Here is a 19,058-nt window from a genome sequence, read left to right as displayed (position 1 = left end):
TAGATGGCCAAAGGAATTCACAAGTTTTCTTACTCTGTACATAATTCCAGCATTTAACCTTGTACTGGTTGATCTATTCTTGTTGTGTGTGTCTTTTATTTATATCATCCTGTGAGCTTAGCAAAAGCAAGAACTGTATCTTCACCACACAGCCAACCATAGCTCACAACACTTAGCACCCAGTGGGTGCTCAAGTGATATAGTTACACCACACTGATGTATATTTGACCTTGTATGCCTCAAGTAAATCTTAATATTTTGCTTTTCTTTTAAGTTTTCTACATCTTTTCCCAGAATTTCCCCCCAATTATCTTCGGGATTATCTCTCATTTTTGCAAATGAAATCTAACAATGAGATAGCTTGTGCACAAATACTTCTGGAGAAGCTCTGGTCTCTACAATTCAGTTGGTGAAAAATAAACTGGGACCACCCAAAGTTTGAAGCCAGAAGGAACAGCTATTAGTAACATTGGTAACTCTCCATCTAGTAGAATTTTACGGATGTGTGTTTGAGGGGCAAGGGTCGTGTTCCAGGTGATAGTAGATGTAACACACAGGTGACTAAAAGAAGTGGGCCTGATTTATGAACAGTACATATGACTAGATTAGGTTCATAGTCTGGTGACAGATGAAAAACTGATTCTGATGCCAATGTTTACTGAGATAGAAAAATGGCACCAAAACCAGAGAGCAGAAATAAGAATCAGATTAGAACAAAGAAACTTGCTTTTTCACTTATTTGTATATGGCGATTTCTATTTACTGGCAGAATATCAAAATGGAAATGTCTAGGGGACAGTTGGGAATAGGGACTCCACTTTTCAGAAAGGAAGTGTGTGGCAGAAGTTGGTCTTGAAGGCCCCTGCATGAGAGCGAAGCCTTTTCTTTGATAAGGAAGGATGTCACAGACAATGAAATTTCTACAAAAAGGAAAAAAAAAAAACAGATCAATGACAGCTTTTGCCAGCAATCATGTGTAGACAGTATTAAAGGAAGAAGAATTTGGAAAAGTAGTATTTTTTTCCCATAAAGAATTTCACTGGGCTGGGTTTGTGGCTCAGTGGTAGAGCACTTGCCTCACATGCATGAGATACTGGGTTCAATCCTCAGCACCACATAAAAATAAATAAGTAAAATAAAGATATTGTGTCCATCTACAAGTAAAAAAAAATTAGAAGAAGAATTTTATAAAAGTATGTCAGAAAACAAGTTTTAATAAAAAATAGTAATTCTTTATATTCATATTTACTAGCATTTGTTGAATGATATTAATATCCACACAAGGGTAGTATTAGCAAACCAGTTTCTCTTAGCAATATGAGTGGTAGATATGTTTTTGGATATTAGACATCAGCCTTTTCCCCCTAGCTTGGAAATGACAAATTTGTTGTTTGTACTTAGACATTTCTCATGTTAAGAGCCATGTGCTCTTAGTTACTATTTTACTAAAGCCAAGAAAGAGGAAGAATGCAAGAAAATCTATTGAATTGATGTTTGAGAAGGTGTTGTGTGTCTTTTAGAGAACACAAGCAAAATTTCAAGTTTAATGGTTTCATGAGCTAAAGACAGACAGGAAAATCTTTAAGACATGTAATGAGGGCAGAAGGTAATGTTGTGTATGTAATAAAGAGAGCAGCTTTAAAGGGAAATGAAGGAAAACCTAGAATGTAATAGTATGTTCTGAACTAAAGTTTAGGGAGAGAAGAGAACAACAGAAATGATCAAATTTAAAGGAAAATGAAATAAAGCTATTTACATATTATTAGCAGCTCTGCTCCAAAGTCATAATTTGCCTGTGTTCAGGTTCTAGATATGTGATTTTGTAGCTCTTTGATCTTAGGAAACTAACTTATTCTCTGTGCCTAAATGTCCTTATCTGTAAAATATGTATAGTAGTAATATCTAACACATAGGATTATTGTAATGATTAACCAATGGTGCTTTAGAAAGTAAACAAAAAGGAAATAGTAGCTACTATTAGAGATAATTGAAAATCACACAGGACTTGTTACTTTGAACACAAATAATGACACTGACTTTTGTAAAAAGAATGAAGATATAGAAAAATAACTAAAGGAAGGAGAAAACTGTAAGACATCTGTCTACTAAGGACTCAACTAAAACCTCTCTTTTGTTCTTTACCCCAAAGAAAGGTTGTTTGTATTCTTTGTTAGGGCTTGACATTGACTTAGTCACACTTACTAGGAGAATTAAAGATGAATCAATTTCATAGAGCAAATTCTTTCATCAGCTGCCCTTCTTTAGAGTCACTAACACTCTCAGCCTGCCACAGGCAGACTCTGTGAGCTTCTATTCCATTTCCTCTATGAGCTGAGGCGCACAGGGCAAGAGGGCAGAACGCACATAAGATATGGGCAGGTCCTTTAGAGGAAATGGATAGCCCTTCTGTCCTTTGGTAATTCTCCAAAGTTAAATGATACATAGGTGAAAACTGAACACAAGTCCAGATATTAGCTTATTGATATTAATTTGTCATTTCTGTGTATTGTGTCAACTTTGGATTTTTTAGCAATGACAATAATTTGGGGATTTTATGTCCTTACCCACGATTCTACATGATACTATCAACAATCTAATCAATCTTATCCTTGCTCAAACACATCCTCCCTTTTGAAGTATGATCACGGCTTGAGAGAGAAGGAAATGGAGATATAACAGGAGCTTCCAGAAGGTGAGAATAAAGCAAGATAAGTCTATTGGAGAATCAGAATAATTCTATGTAGATATTAGTGAAGAAGGATTGAGCACAGCAATTAAATTTCAACATGAGTTTGAAGGGAACAATTAAAGCATAGCAGAGCCCAGTAGAATATTCTTCCAAGTTTTGGAAGAATCAAGGAGGCAAGGATAGCTGGAGGGAGAGACAACCGATGCCCCCCCCCCCATAGCAAAGGCACACAGACCGGTGTGAAAGAGTAACTGTAGAAGAGCTGTACCAGTAGGGAAGCCGACAAACCCACAACATGAGATGTTTCATGGATAACAGCCATGTGGGGACAGTAGTATAAACAGGTGGATGAATCTTTCCCTCTATAACAGGCTTTATACTTCCTGCATGGTTGGATGATATTCAGGAAGGCAATGAAGATAAATGAAATTTAATTGATCAGAAAATTATCAAAAGTGATTTTTTCTTAAAACCAGAATTAAAATTATTATTCAATGATTAAAAAATAATTATTTGTTCATTTTTTAAGCAAACTGAATTTCATTTTCAACCTGAAGTACCCATATGGTAGTCATTGGCCACATGTAGCTATAGAGTGGCTAATCTGAGTGGAAATGTCTTGTATGTATAATAAAAATAGAAGAATTCAGAGATTCAGTCAAAAAAAATATATATATATAATCTTCATTTAATAATGTAGTATATTGAGTAAATGTTTAAATGATAGTTTTGAAGTATTGATCAAATATATTATAATTTTTTTAAGAAAGTGTTGAAACAACTATTAGAAACCAACTGTGACTTTCTTGAATAAGAGTACAGAACAGCATGGTTTTATCCAACAATACTAGATTATGCCAGGTAGGAAGTACAAGATAAAATGAAATAAGTATCAAAGCAAGTTATAAAATACAGAGATTTCTTTTATTATTGACATGCTCATTTCTGGCCCAGCACAATGTACTTGAAGAGAAGGCCATAGTTTATATTGCCAACATGAAACTCTTTTCTTTCTCCAAGACTCAAATATCTATCCCTTGTACATATGTCCTTGGATTACTAAAACATCTCAATCTAAAGCTCCCTACAGGAATAGTACTGATACTGGCCATAATTTCCTAGCCAGTTATTCCTGCACATTTTTTTAACATGTAGCTTTTTTATATGTCTATGAAAAGAATTGAATATTTCCAAATTTTTAAACTACAGACTTCCATGCTTTCCATTATTTCTCCCCTAGACATTTCCATCTCAATCTCTGTTTCCATTTCTATTCCCATCTCCACGTCTCTGTCCAGTCCCTCTCTTTCTTCCACACATCTGATGTCCACATTATCAACAAGGTCCTATTTTACATTTTAATACCTTTTTACATTTTAAGATTTTTGCATTTTAATATTTTACACACCCTATCACCTCACTTTTCTAGCCCATCATCATCATTATTTCTCACTTAGATTAGTATAATATCTTCCAACAGGGCTCTCTGGTTGTTTATTTGACCATAATTTTCAGTACTGCAAAAAGAGTGGATATATTTAGAATATTTATTTCACTGTGCTCCAAATCCTTCACGGGCTTCCATCTTATCCAAGACAAAAAGCTACAAATTTCAAAATAATCTATGTATCAACCAGACATCTCCTAAGTAATACTGGGTAACAAATTACTGCAGAACTTGGTGGTGTAAAATAAGTCATTGATTTTCATCCCTTTTCTGTGCTTTGTTAATGTGTATGGAATTGTAGTATGAGCTCTTTTTGCTGATGCTGGCTGGACTTCATTAGACTTGGCTCTGATTCCAAAGTTGTCACATATCTGCTTCACATCTTTGCTTTTTCTTAAAACAAGTGTCCATAAAATAAGCCACACTCTTCATGATAATGAAGGAAGCATTGTTTGTTTTTATCAAACAAACACTCCAAACATTCTTGATTTCCAAAAGTGTTTTTGTTATTTCTTTTTTAATCTTCAGTTTTCCCATATTTCACCATACTTTCATACCTTCTCCTAAGTTTTAGAACTACAAATACAGTAAAACCATGATATTCCCTTTCTGGGTAACCTCTTAGTCAAGAGGAAGACTATGAGTCATTTGCACTATTATCTTTTCTGAGCCCTTATGCACATTTATACTTTTAAGAATATTGATGTAGTTCTGGAATATTTCTATTTCCATTTATATCACCTATAATTTTAGCAATTCACATTTAATATTAATGGAATTAACTTTCGATGGACTTTTCTTTGGAAAACCAAACAAAGCAAATTCTTTGGCTACAAAGGAAAAAAATGAGCTATGCTCACAATTTCAGGGAATAATGATTTATTTTAATTAAAATGTCTAACTTTGCTATAAACTTGGATAAACCACTAAGCCACATTTTATTAAAATACATTCAAAGCCTTATTTTAAAATCATTTAAAAATTATTAGAGAAAATTAAATTCTTGGTGGTGATACCAGAATAGGTATTATGTTTATTTGATTACCATAATGATTCAGGATAGGTCAATATTTCTACCTCTTATTAGAAACTTATTTTCTTATTTTTTAAAAAAATTTTAGTTGTAGATAGGCACAATATATTTATTTTTTTAAATTTATTTTTACATGGTACCTAGGATCAAACTCAGTGCCTCATGCATGGAAGGCAAGTGCTCTACCACTGAGCCACAACCCTAGCCCCTAGAAACTTATTTTCTATTACAAGAAATAAGAAGGAAGATAACGTTTAAGAGAAAATGGCTATCAGTTTTATCTGTTAAGTACTTCTTGGAAAAAATATTACTAAAGTTATACTTATTGCAAAATGCAAATATTATTTACTGCTGGGAAGTCACTGGCTTCATTTACCTAGGTAGTTAGTTGTCTGAGAATTGCCTATAGTAAATGAGAATTATATATGGCTTTCTTTTAAAATTTTCATCCTCTGTACTCTCATTTTTCTTCTTTTTCTTTTTTATTGTTACCTTAAAAGTAGTCAACATCATTTTAGGGGCATAGCTTCTCTTACACAAACTTATAATCAACTTCTAATTAATTTGCTTCTCAAATTTCACCTACAACAGGTAGCTTATTTTTTGACTTAATTTTGTGACACTTCCCTATTTAATAGTATTCCACTATGATTTATCGAATACAACAAATAGTCTTAGCTCTTCAAATATTATTCAAAACCAATTTAATATTTTCACTTTTTAATCTCATTGCATTCTGCAAATATTTATTATTTGCTATACCCTAGAATTGGTGTTAGAAATTTTACCCATTGTGTGAAACTTACCTAGGGATTATAACACTTTTGTGAATAATTTACTAAATAACTCTATCAAGATTCTACTACTTAAAAAGGCTTTTGCATGTCTGTTAGTGCTATTTCATATTAGCCTATAATATTTTGTATAGTATTGGCATACACCATTGTATAGTATTTCATTATGAAATTTATTTGACTATGCATATGTGTTGTACATCAAGTTTCTTAGTCTTCTAAAATTTTTATCCCACACCTCCTTTAGAATTTTTGATATGTAATTTCATTGGCGCATAATGTGAAATTTTTGTTATTTTGTAAAGTTTTCTTTATTGAAAAATACCTATTCTTAGATTAGCCATTAAACAGGGAAGAGGTACCAATAATGTGGAAAAGAAGGATTAAAGATACTGACAATTAATTTTAGATCCCTGGATATAAATAAGTGTGAAAATGTGGGCTTACCAGGAGTTTAACACCTTTTACTATAACAGTAAAAAGACAGAAACCAACAAATGACTTTAACATTTTGTTGTTGTGGTTAAATTATACAATACTCTAAATTCATGAAAAGATAAAATGGCTCACAGTAATATACCAGTTAAATTTGTTTATATTCCCATAACTATTATCACAGAGTTGTCACTTAAAACATCATGCAAATTTAATTAAGCTACTTCATCAAAAAATGAGAATACATTGAGAAGGTCAATGTATTAAAGAGTTAATCATCATACCAATTAATTTATGCCATAAATATTAATTTAGCACCTACTATATATGAGGTCCTGTACACGGAATTGGGGGTGCAGTAGAGAACAAGATTAGATGAAGTTTTTGTGCTTGACTTACATGCTAAATACAAATAGAAATTAAAACACAGAAAATATTTTTAAAATCAGCTAATTGTAAGTACTATGTAAATAACTAAAATAGGATGAGGTTATGTCAAGTAATATTGTGGCTGTCTTAGTTTGGTTAGCCAATCTAAAGAAGGTTTTGCTAAAAAGGTGATATGTCTGCCAAGATCTGAGTAACAAAACTACCTTGGCAAACATAGTTTGGAGAGGATTCCAGCCAGTAGAACCAACCAGAACAGAGGCCCTAAGGTAAGAACAGATTTTAACATATCTGAAAAATCAAGCCATGGCCCCTGCAGTGATAGAAAAAGAAGACAAAGGGTTACAGAGGCAAAGAAGTGAAGATTCTATCAGGCTTGGCCCAGATCCCACCCTTATCCATGTGACACCTTTGCAAGTGCATTCTCATTTCAAGGCATTGCCTTCTAATTTTTGCTTGTTAGGTCAGCAGAGATACCTGTTTCAAGCAGAAGTTGATTATTTTCTTGACAAATTTGAAATAGGGATCAGAGATGGCTAGTTCACATCTATGATTACAATAGAGTTTTATTAATTAGAGCATTTAGACCAGGCCCATTTTATCTATGTGCCTAATAAAGGACTAAGACAGAGTGTTTAGCTAACTGAAGGTTGAGGAAGAGAAGGAGGACAGATGAGGGAGAAGTGTGGGAGAGAAAATGAAGTAAATAGAAACAACTCTATAGTCAGGAGCAGAAGTGAGAGAGGAATAAGTCTCTGCCTCTTTCTTGAGGAGTCTCAAATCCTGGAACTAGACCCTTAGGTGACTGGCTCTTTTTATGTTTTTATTTATTTTTTTACTCTGTGAATATAGTGGCATATTTTAGTCTAGAATGAAGTGTGCTTGTGTTTCTTAAACCAAAAAATACTGTCTAAAACAGTCTAAAGAGGACCCGTGACAGAGAGGAACTGCAAGATCTAGAGGAAAGGTGAGGTAACACACACACAGGAAGAGAACCTGCAGAAAACAGGAGAAGGGGCTGGGATTGTGGGTCAGTGGCAGAGCACTTGCTTTGCATGTATGAGGCACTGGGTTCAATCCTCAGAACCACATAAAAATAAATAAATGTGTCCATCTACAACAACAACAACAACAACAACAACAACAAAAATAAGATGAGAATATTAAAATGACATGAATTCTTCACATCATTTTGATGTATGCAATTTAATTAAAACCCATTTTATAATCATTCAGTATTTAGCAGTACAGGATTACTAAAATTTGGTTTTTATCTTAGAAGAGTTACACTTAAGTTAATGAGTTGTCTCCAAACTAAGAAACAAGTTAGCCTTGTTATGAGTCACCTCTAATTAACCATTGGTAGAAATTCAAAACAAAGATTCATTTGTAAAACTGGCATTTGGCCTGTACTTTGAACTTTGGAATTGCTGAAGGAAGTTGAATGATAGATAGGACTGACACTGCTGGCTCTAGGTAGATGCTAAATCTAGAAGGTTATTTTGAGAAACTCTTACAAGTAGTAGAATGTTAACAGCTTAGCATCAGCTTAACAAAGGATCTGATTCTATAGCAATATTGTACATGTTGGTTATGGTACACCAAAATACTAGATCAAAAAAGAAAACAAAAGATTTGAGTTTTAGATAATTGTGTCTCATCTACAAAAGCCATAAAATATCCCAGAAATCCTAATATACCATACTTGTAAATAATGTTTCCTAGACATTGCTTCTTATACACAGATGGGACATAAACATTCTTTGTCAGATTAAGGGACCTAAATTTTAAAACTAAACATATGGGCATGTTTCTTCAACCTAAGACTTCATGGTGAAAATTTACATCCATTTTCATGCCCACACAAATTCTATGAAATTTCTTTATTCTTATTTAGTCTAATTTTGATCTATTTCACAGTGTCTTACAAATTATGTATCACATATCCTTTTTTAAAAGTTCTTGTTTTATTTTTAATTGACAAATAATTTTATGTATCTATGGGGTATAATGTGATGTTTTAATACAGGTATTCCTTGTGAAATGATAAAATGAGGCTAATTAGCACAACCATTACCTGAAATATTTATCATTTCTTTGTTATGAGAATATTTAAATTATTTCATTTAGCTATTTGAAATATACATTACATTTTCATTAAATGTAGTTGCTATATTTTAAATTGATTTTCAAAGACTCTAATAAACTAACACAATACTGATTATTTCAATATGCATTTAAGCTATATCTACCTCAATAGTCCCAAACTAGGTAGACTCATTCATTAACTTTCAGGTAATTTTCAAAACGTCTTTTCTAGTACTCGAATTCCACATAAAGAATAAATGTCTCCATACCCCCCAGATATCAAATATTATTTTTCCTTTCTCTCTTCTTTTACGTTTCTCTTGTGCTTCTAGTCATTTTGCCTAGAATTGTTTTCTTATTATTGCATGTCACTTTCAATTGAAAATAACTCCTTGAAGTCTCTGCTTTTTATTCTCTGTGTCAGCCAAAATGACCTAACATCCCTTTACATCCATATCTATATACCCTAAGTGAATTGAACTCAGATTCTGTGTATTCAGAAGCTAACATCAGATTCTGTGTATTCAGTTTGTGGCAGCCTGTCACAAATGACCTACAAGGAATGTGGCTTGTATTTCAAGAATTCTGCCAATCATATAAGCCACAAATGAATCTTCCAGACCCTGCTATTTCTAAAGTTGTTTCTGAAGATAGATACACTATATATTTATGATGACAAGTGGTTATAAGCTCTCATTTTGAGATGGAAATGTCTGTACTGCTCTATGAATCATTATTATTCATGGCAGTAGTAATAGCACTACCATCCAATGAAACAATAGCAATAATGGTTCTAGTTTATTCTTTGCAACTTTAAATGACTCATTCATTTCTCAGAATAGCTACTAAATGATTGTAAAATACATATTAATTTAGTCTACTTACAAAAAATGCTATATAAGAGTACAATAATTATATAACAATACCAATACTATGTTCACAAGTCAATGAATAATGAACTACTTTTAAAAATGACCTCAATCTTAATTTTAAAAATTAGGTTTAGAAGTTTTTTCTTTTTTTAATTTTCACATAAGAAAGGGTAAAGGTAAAAATTAGTTTTATACTCAAGTGCAATGCATTAAAAATTGAATTTTCACACTTTGGAATTGGGGATTTAACTGCCAATGAAAATGGCATTAATATGATAATGATATGCTTAGAGAATATTTCATCCTGTATTTCTTCTAGCCTAAGCATATGTGACTTTATTTACTTTTTCTATGATGAGTAGTTGATAAGTTCAAAACATTTTAAAGTATTAGTGATTCACATTTTGTTCTAGAAATGTTGGTAACCTGAGCTGTATTAGTGTATATATAATATTATATTTTATACCTTATATATATTTATTATGATGTGTATAGTAAGTATATATCTGAGTTTTTGAGTCTTTGACAGAAATAAAGATGAGATAGATATTGTCAGGAAGCTTGCCATCAGGAGAAGTTGAGAAATAGAGGAATATAAAATTATTTGGACAAATAATATTTGAATCCTTTCATCAAGGAGACCCTATTAATAATCTGTGACACTTTGTAGCATCTTTTTCCTTTCTCATTACTTCCTTTCTACCCCAAAATGGAGCCCTCTCTCTTCAGACTTGGCCCCTGTCCTCTCTCTCCTGTCTCATCTTTCTATTTCTTTATTTCTGAAATGGATCCAACTGCTCTCCTAGGAAGCAATAGTCCTTCTTCTTCAGGAAGTAAATATGCCAAGAAAGTTATTGGACTAAAGGAGATTTATCTTTGGCAAATGGATGAAGAAAAAGATAAGAAACTCTTAAATGAAATATTATTGCCATGCCATTCACAAATAACTCTAATATAATTGTCAACAGTGAATGCTCTGGGGCCAGAATGCTTGTTCCAAATAACTGCCTCTCCAACTGCTGTTTGAATAACCTTGGACAGATATTTTAATACAAATTTCTTTGCAGATGTGTGTATACACAAATTTTATTTAGCCCATAAATGAATCAGTGAACAAAATGAATACAATATTAATATAATAAATATATAAATTTATTATATATAATGATATATGTCTACATATCATTAAATGGTGTATAGTGAATATTTTGATTATAAATACAGATGACCAGGCCCTCTTAGCAAGTACTGTGACTTAATTGATCTGAGATCAACTTGGATGTCTATATATTTTAACTCTCTGTAGAAATTTCCAGGGTAGAGACAAGATTAAGAAAATCCATGGGTATGTAATTATATCACAGAATATCAGGACTGAAAGTGATTTAATGCATTACCTAACCCAAATATATCTATAACACAGTCTCACTCACCTCATGTTTGAACATTTTTAATGATACTGGGGAATTACTGGCTGCTGATTCATCCCATTCTTAAGAAGTTGTGGGGGGCCTTTATTATCAGTAATAAGGTATACATTCCATATTGATCAATAATAGGATTATTATTTTTCTCACATTTTGATCTTTCAAATATATACAACATTTGACAGTTCTACTGTGCCTACCAGAATTTTGTCACAAGGGTAAGTACCCCAAACTCTTTCTAACAATCTTTCCCTGACCTTGCTCATATCACCCTTTTCCTTGTTCATTGTGACACTCAGGACTCAACACTGAGTCTGGTCTGACTCTCATCCTATATCTGATAAAGTAATGTAAGGGTATGCTAATTTTAAGTCACCTGTAATCCCATTTGATAATTCATATGTCCTGTTATATTAGCATAACAAATGATGCCCAGAACTAAGCAACTCAAAATGACATCTATTAAAAACATTTTTATAAAGGGACAAAAGTATTCATTATATCCCACAAATTCTGAAGATTGAGAATCAAGTAGTAGCATCTCTGGGTGGTTGTGTCTTAGCATTTCTGATGAGGCTTCAGTTATTTATTTATTTTTTTTTTGGTCTGGAGACAGTTTTGCTTACAGGTGTCAGATTCTTGCTGGCCATTGGTTGCCCAGTAACCCTGAGTTCCTTGTCAGGCTGGTTTTTTCCAGAGCAACTGATTCCAGATACAACAATAGTTTTGAAACCTAATAATGAATCCATTTGCTGTCACTTCTGCTGTATTATAGTGATCAGAGGCAAGTCACTGAGTATAGATGAACTTCACTGGGAAAATTAAGTTCTCTCTCTTAAATAAGGTATAAAAAGATTGGTGCACATGATTGTGAAAGCAACACAGCAAGAATGTTGCATTAGTTCAATTGTTCTTTTTTATACAACCAAATGCTTTTTCTTTTTCATGGAGGCTATTGAGACCTTTTCGAATCACGTATTTATCTTTCCTTTCCTTCATACTACTATATTACATACATATTTGATAATTGAACAATTTACATTGTGTGATAAAGCCAAGCTATAAACAAACGCTTAAGATAAAGCTATGCATGGTACTGTCAACATAGTACTAACCCTGGCTCTAAGGTGACACTAATCCATGGTACAAAATGAGTCTATCATTTGCAAACTTATCCTACATAATTCCATTTTGTTTCTGTTCAAAAAGATATGTGACTCTCAAAATAGTCACATTTACAAATTATAGATAACCAGGTTTTCTCTGAGCCCTGATCTAAAAGTAATGTAAAATGAGGGTGGGTGGCTTTATTCTTTTTTTTAATAAATGAATTATTGCTCTTGGTTACAGAAGCACTTACAGCAATTGATTCTGAAACTAACCTTCACATCTGATCACTTACAGTATTCTGGAATCTCTTCATTTCATATGATTTCTCAGACATCTCAAGCTGGTTTGTGGATTATTCAGTAATTGTTTGTATAAACTGAAATGTAATTTTTATGGAGAATAAGTCTACTTAAAGGCAGTGAGTCTATTTTTAAAAGTATTATGCATTTACATGTTGTTGACAGTTTCTGCATGTTTCCTCTTAAATGTCTTTTTTTCATTTAGAATGTTCCTTGGTTTCTAATTATTACTGACTGATGAATTGTCAAGCAGAGGCCAAACTAGCAAGAGACTTAAAACAAGTAAAAGTGATTAGTGTGTTGTTTCCCACTCTAACTGAATATCATCATATCATCAAATCAAATCATTAGATGGATAATAACATTTTTTGGAAAAAATTACAAGTGCAACTTTCAGCTTTAAGAAATTAAGAATTTTAGGCATCTTAAGATAAATTAGTCACTAAAAAATCCAGTCTGTTTTGAAATCTCTAGAAGATTCAATTACTCTTAAGACTCACTCTCCTGTTCCCCAGTGTAAAACTCGATGTCCAGCTTCTTCCAGCTTCTTTTTTTTTTTTTTTTTTTTTTTAGGAGCTCTTTGGACTTTCTTTTATTATGCTAAAATAGTGGTGCTTTCAGGATTTACATTATTGTACTCTACAATACCAAGTATGGGGTGTGTTAAAGTATACAATACACCATTTTCATACATGTACAACATTGGTGGATGAAGAATGTCGCTTAGCAGTAATACTGGATGTAGCCTCTGGTTTTACCAGCTGCATACTCTAGGACTATTATATAAGTAAAAATCTCTCTTGTGATACTGAAAAGTGATTAGAATGTGCAAACTGATATAGTAGCTTTCATCCGCCTCTTAAAGGGTACCACCACAGGAAAGTCCATATAAGATGTTGGTAGGTTTAACAAAGTTGGAATGCTGGCACTGTTGAATTGGGCAACAGTTCTTCAGACCTGGCTCAGAGCTACAATGCATTCAATATATTAAAGCAGCTGACACGATGACTCTTTGCAGGCCTTCCCAGGCACTGGAGTTTTTCTGTTAATTTGCCGCACTAGGTCATAAAAGATCTCATTATCATTTATTTTTGATTTTGCAGAAGATTCTAAGAATGCACAGTTGTTCCACTGTCTTGCTAGATTTTGACCTTGTTCCTTTCCTACAACTCTTTCATCTTCCAAGTCACACTTATTACCAACCAGAATCATGGAACATCATCAGTGTCTTTAACTCGAAGAATCTGTTCTCTCAGATCTTGTAAATCATTAAAGGTGGACTGTGCAGTGATGGAATAAACTAAAGCAAAGCCTTGTCCATTTTTCATGTACAAATCCCTCATTGCTGTAAATTGTTCCATCCCTGCAGTATCCAAGATTTCAAGCATACATTGTTGTGCATCTGCTTCAACTTGCTTTCTATAAGAATCTTCTATCATAGGATCATATTTTTCAACAAAAATTCCTTGAACAAATTGTACAGTCAGAGCAGACTTTCCAACCCCTCCTGAGCCAAGAACGACTATCTTATATTCACGCATGATGCAAACTTGTCAAAATTGAGTACAATACTGCTGCCTCAGCTTCCTGAGTCGATGGGATTGATTACAGGTGTGAGCCACCATGCTCAGCCAACACTGGTTTTAACGAAACACAGTTACACGTTTGTGTACTGTCTGGAGAGTTATGCAGTTGCAGAAGAGGCCATCTGGTCCTTAAAGCCTAAACTATTTACCTGGTCAATCCCTCTCACACTGTCACCGGGTTCCCCTAGCCAGCGTTGCCCTGAGCTCCCTCCAGGTCGCTGCTCTGGGCACCATGGCGGTCCTGTCGCTGCCGCCGCTGCTCTGGCTGGTTTACACACCTGACTCTGGGCGAGGTTTTCTGATGTCCAGCTTCTAAGAGAAAACTTTACACAAAGACTTAATAAATATCTTGGTATTTCAAATTCACTTCTTACCATTCAAACATAAGTAGAACAACAATATCATTCTATACATTATAAAGGTATTGTTTAATGTTTTCCTCCAGTGGCTCATCTGATGATCTTATTTTTATTTTTATAGATCCTTGTAATGAAAATTTGTAATCCCTCTCTCTGACAAGGTGTCCTTGCTACTTTGGTAGCAACTCTAACCCATTCTTCTGCAATATTGGCATGGAAGCATGACAAAACAGCTAACCAACCACACAGACAGAAAGTCAAGATCATGCAAATCACAACAAAGAAAGAAAGGAAAGGTAGGAATTTAAAATTTAGCAGTATTCTAAGATAAATTACTATAAGATAGAAAGTAATTCATAGTGTATTATGAAGGCAGATTTCAGACATTTAATGTAGATATGTAATTTTTTCTAGTCAGTTTTAAGAAATAAAATTTTTAGGCCTTATTTAACTAAAAGTTAGATGATACGTAGCAGTAACAACTGAAAACACACTATTTCCTGATCTAAATAGTTTTTATTAGTTCATATCTTTCCTAAATATGTTTTTCCACTTTACTGTTTATAATTCTAAGAACTTAGAGTGGAGGGATTTCTGGTTTTGGACCAGGCATCATGGTATGGGAAAACCCGAGCCATCAACACTACTTTAGTGTAGCCCAAGCAATAGTTTTCAAAATGGAACATTAATGGATGTCATCAAAGGCTAATGATAATTCAAGATTGACAATTCACTTCCAATGGTGATGTAATATTTTATGAGAAGAAAATATGCTTATTTTTATAATATTTTGTAGGAATAATATTTATAATAGAAGACTACAAAAACAGGAACAAAATATAACAAAAATAAACAAGAACAGAGAAAACAGGGTTTGATCTGTGAGTAAAACTACAAGAATAAATGACTTGTGAGTTGTATTTTATTATGTATATGAAGTCTAGTATCTAGATATTAAATTAATCCAATAGTTACTATGTTTGGGAATTCAAATTTAAATACAGATATAAGGAAAGACAGATTTCATTTATTCAAGAAACTCCCAAGTCTGAAAGAATAGTTCCTCTCAAGTGTCCTTGGATAAAATCTTCTAGTAAATTAGACCCCATTGTGAGGGCCAGCATTATCTCTCCCCCATCAGAGTCTCTTAGGCACAGAGAAGGTATTATTTGGCACTGTGTCCCCAGTGCTAAGGACCTTGTCTGACAAATAACAGATGTTAGTAAAGATGAATAAGTGATTAGAATAATCATTATATACAACTACCAGAGTGCAAAGAGTCCTTATTTAGTGCAGTGGGGTGGATTATTGAATATTTTTATTTTTAATAAATGAAATTTTTAAAATTATTTTCAGTACCAAAAGGATGAAAATGTGACAAATAGGTGAAACTGGAGTTGGCATTTTGAGAATCCATAGACAGAGAGATTAAATGAAGAATGAAAAGACAGAAGTTTTTCATAAGGAAGCTAATGAACCACTTGAATTTTATGTGATCAGTTAGTAAAACTTTATGTTATTAGTAGTCATGTCAATTTGGAGCCAGGCTATTTTTCAACTCTGAGGATACTATCTATTCGGATCATTTCTAGAAACAAAAAACACTCTGGATAATCAACAGAAAAAAAAAAAACAGTCAAAAAATATTTGGGTAAGAGTGCTAAATCATATCAGCATAGAATATTTGTTTTTATGACCTGGCAAAGATTTTTTTCTCCTAGATTGGCAATCAATGTCAAATACACATTATCAATGTAAAGAAGACTCATCTATCACTTCATCTTAGAAAAATATAGAAAAGGTCTTGTTTACTTCATATTATTTAACCCTATGGAATCATAGAAAGGACATTATTTGATATAGTCTAAGGCAAAATTTGTTAATGGGGGTAATTTTACCCTTTTACAGGACATCTGATAATACCTGGAGATATTTTTGATTGTCATAACTGGGGTGATGCAGATATTTGCTAAAAGCTGCTAATAATTTATACACAGCACAACTCCCCACTATCCATAATAGAGAAGTACCCAGTCCTAAATGCTAACAGTGCCAAGGTTTGAAAACCTTTGTTTGAAAGTAAAGGTCAGAACATTGCTAATTATATAAATTGCATACTACATAACAAATATTATTACTAAAAATACCTATAAATTAAGAACACAAATAATATTTCCTCACCATCTCCATAGATCATGGAGTTGCTTGACTTATCTAAGTTGTTCTAATCAAACTAGTTAAGTCAATTGCTCTGTGAAGACATGGCTTCAAAGGTGGTGTCACTACACCTACAGCTGCATGCTTGTTAAATTGTCATCCTGCCAATATCTTCTTTTGAAAATAAAGCAAAAATCTGTTTTTAGCTTCTAGTTTCCTGCCAACAATATAATCTTGATTAAACTAGCAGCTTCATTTTTTCCTCTTCAAAATAAGATGGAATGTTTTTATGCAGTTGAGAGTGAATCACCTTAGGGATTAGTCGTCAAAAAATACATATTATAAGCTCTTTAAAGTTAAAGAGTCTTGTTAAATATATAGCAGCTTGCAGTACCACCCACCTTGTTGTTAGTAAAGACAGAAAGACGTTTAAAAAGCAGGAGGCAATAAACACCACCTGCTTTTTTAAAGTTCAAGGATCCCAGCATTTGCATTTCTGTTTGTGTTGGAATCCTGATATTCACATAGAATTAAGTCAGTATTTGAAAACTGATTGACTTTTAGTATAGTGCATCAACTGCAAAAGTGTAAAGAAATCAAATATTATCTATATATTTTCACACACTGAGCAATTACCTGAAAAAAATTAAATACAAAAGTATTAAAACTTGTTGCTCCATGAATGATAGAATTATGATTAACATGAAATTTTCAAATGATTAACAGATATTTTAGTGTTATCAATAAGCAAGCAACATTTTTTTAAAAAAACATAATATATACTATAAACTCAAGAGTGCAGGATGATTTATAAAATGATAATTGGTTACAATCTATATTTTAGTGTAATGTTTTCATTGGAAAAATATGAATATTTGTCCTTGTCCTTTTCTCTCTATCCTACACTGACCTACGACTCCACCCTGCATTCACAAGTTTTAAGTACTGTATACCACATTTTATTTATAGATACAAACATTTATAATATTTCTTCTTGAGTATTGAATATTTTGTTTTATTCAGTTATGCCTCATAATTTCCTTAAGTTCCGAGAAGTCCATAGCTGAGTCAAAAGACATTACCATTTTTTAAACTTAATTTAATTTTTCTTTTCTTTTAAATTAGAGCTTTATGGTTATGCATAGTTGGGTTCATCCTGACAAACTCATACCTGCATGGAGTTTTTCTCTCCTATCCTCCCCGCTCCCCATCTCCTTCCTCTATTCTACTAGACTTCCTTTCACTTGTCTATTAATTTGTATTTGATCATTTATATTTTCACTTTTGTTTAAAACTTTTTAAGAGCAGATCTGTTGGTTCATTATAACTGTATATTATGCTGGAATTACGTTACACATAACGTAATTTGATCAAATGCCTTTTCCAGGATCTCCCTTATTCTTTCCCTCCTCTACCCCCTTGGTTTTCCTCCACTATTCTATTTGTCTCCCTTCTATTTTCATAAGTGCTCCCTCTTATTTTTATTGTTTTTTCTTAGTTATACATGACAGTAGAATCCATTTTTATATAAATATGGAATATATTTTATTCTAATTAGGACCCTATTCTTCTGGGTGAATACAATGATGGGATTCACTTAGGTGTTTGTATATGTGTACACAGGAAAATTATGTTAGATCTATTCTAATATCTTTCCTATTCCTATTCCCCCTCCCTTCTTTTCATACTCCCCGCCTTTTTTAAAATCTACTGAACTTCTCTTCTTTCCCTCATGCTGTTTATTGTGGTTTAACTTCCACTTATCAGAGAAAATATTTGACCTTTGGACTTTTGGGATTGGCTTATTTCACTTAGCATGATAGTTTTCAGTGCCACCCATTTACTGTCAATATCATAAAGTCATTCTTCTTTATGGCTGAGTAATATTTAATTGTTTATATACCACCATTTATTTATTCTTCTGTATGTTATCATTTCTCTTCCTTCCCTTCTTCTATAGGTTTTGCATATGAGAAAACATTTAATCTTTGAGTTTCTAAGTTTGGCTTATTTCAATTTAGCACGATAGTCTCTATTTCCATCTATTTACCATAAAATGCTATAATTTTATTCTTTTTAATGGTGTAATACAGCTCCATTGTATATATACTCAACAATTTATTAACCAATTAATCTATGGGTAGGCTTCTGGGTTGATTGCATAATTTAGCTATTGTAAATTGTGCTACTATAAACACAGATGTGGCTGTGATGTTGTAATGTGCCCATTTTAGATCTTTTGGGAAAATACCCAGGAGTGGAATACCTGGGTCCATGCCTAGGTTTTTTAGAAATCTCCAACTGCTTTCTAGAGTGGTTGTACTAATCTGCAGTTCCACCAACAATGTACAAGTGTTCCTTTCTCCCTACAACCT

At 32.9% G+C, this 19,058-nt stretch overlaps 1 pseudogene; it reads right to left on the bottom strand.

Annotated features, from left to right (window-relative positions):
• Window positions 1-13,309: 13,309 nt before the first annotated feature.
• Window positions 13,310-14,122, bottom strand: LOC144250393 (ras-related protein Rap-1b pseudogene; annotated as a pseudogene).
• Between the last annotated feature and the right edge of the window lie 4,936 nt (window positions 14,123-19,058).

The sequence above is a fragment of the Urocitellus parryii genome, chromosome 2 (assembly GCF_045843805.1).
Source record: "Urocitellus parryii isolate mUroPar1 chromosome 2, mUroPar1.hap1, whole genome shotgun sequence".
In the NCBI taxonomy this organism is placed as follows: Eukaryota; Metazoa; Chordata; class Mammalia; order Rodentia; family Sciuridae; genus Urocitellus; species Urocitellus parryii.
The sequence above is the reverse complement of the archived record's forward strand: the minus strand, read 5'-3'. Positions and strand labels throughout refer to the sequence as shown.